General features: G+C 30.5%; 1 pseudogene; it reads right to left on the reverse strand.

The window, feature by feature from the left end:
* Positions 1–1,040: 1,040 nt before the first annotated feature.
* On the reverse strand, positions 1,041–1,143 carry LOC143411879 (U2 spliceosomal RNA; annotated as a pseudogene).
* Positions 1,144–1,536: the final 393 nt, after the last annotated feature.

Below are 1,536 nucleotides of genomic sequence, written 5' to 3' on the forward strand. Positions count from 1 at the left end.
ATATTGCTTCACTGAACTAGAACCATTGAAAATTTTGTTTCCATTTAGTAAAGGTACGCTTATAGCACAATCTAAACATCACTTCTGGAGGAATTTATCCATGAGTGCCTCTATACTCAGTGTTTCCCACTATCTTCTATCATTTCAGAAGTTTCTTGGAGATTTCCACTTGTGTATATGGAGTTGTCATTCTGAATTTAAAGTGTACTAAGAAGTTTTAAGATGGGGTGGAGAGGAGAAGGTCGTATTTACCATTCTGAATATCCTCAGTCAGTATGATTACTATTTATCAAGCTCATACTAAGCTTCTAATTCCATTTTAGCCATTTTTTCCCTAAAGGAAAAATGTCTGTGTTCAGCTTTCCCCCCATAATTTCTCTTCTGTATCTGCCTATCACATTTGTTTTCAAAAAATATCATTTTAGGATAGTAAAAACCTGATGATTGATGTAATACAATTCTTTATGTAATATTTAAAGGCTTTACATGCCCCACACCATAATCATTGTATTAATTATTCCAACAAATTTCTTCAGATGTGCCAAATTATTTCTCCATTATTGGTAGACATATTCCTTTAGATCCCTATGGGTTATGGGTCCCCTCCTACCCAGAAATTTTATGTACTCTCTACTCTTCACTTTTAGTCATATATTTTCTTTTCTCTATAAAACCAACTTTAATTCTCCCGACTTAACTACTTATTTTCCACCCACAGAATGCTTGCATTAAGCCCTTGTCCTGTGAAATCTCCACTGATACCCTAGGACACAGTTGTTACTTCTCTAAAGTGACTTTTAAGTCACTAAAATTTCTATTTTTTTGTTGTTTCCATATACTACATTGTTTTGCGTTTTCTATTCATTCTTACTTTACATCCTACCACAAAATCTACATTGTATATGTGTGTATGTGTGTGTGTAAAATAATGTCCTTTTATCTTCATTCTGTAGCATAGAGCTTTGAATATGTTAAGTGTTCCTAGAGATTAATGATAAAACATATTTTAGCAAAACCTGTCTAACAATACACATTATATAAATGCATTAATTAAGAAAGCTTCAAAATATGTATAATTAATGTATTTTAAACTGATAAGAACAGATACTACACTTGATCTTAGCCAAAAGGCCGAGAAGCGATAATAATTAATGTATTTTAAACAACTAAATCATAAGTCGGGTAAAGAAAAATGTATACATATATTTAATATAATTTTAAAATATTATTATCTTACAAGAAATTTGGCTGTCCCCAATTTTTAATCCATTACAAATTGACCATGATTATGCATTTCAAAGCGTTGCAAGAGAATCAATAGGAGTTCAAAAGAAAATATTTATATATATAAACTCGGGAAGAAAAAAAAATACTTATCCCAAGATTATTGAAAATAACCCTGAGAGTAGGAATGTGTTTTTTTGAAAACTTACATATTTTCCTTTCATATTTTTAATACTTTATTTTTAATTAAAATACAACCTGTTGGTTCTGTGGGTGAACCAGTTGGGATTTATGCACTATAATCTTTGTATT

The sequence above is a fragment of the Callospermophilus lateralis genome, chromosome 12 (assembly GCF_048772815.1).
Source record: "Callospermophilus lateralis isolate mCalLat2 chromosome 12, mCalLat2.hap1, whole genome shotgun sequence".
Lineage (NCBI taxonomy): Eukaryota > Metazoa > Chordata > Mammalia > Rodentia > Sciuridae > Callospermophilus > Callospermophilus lateralis.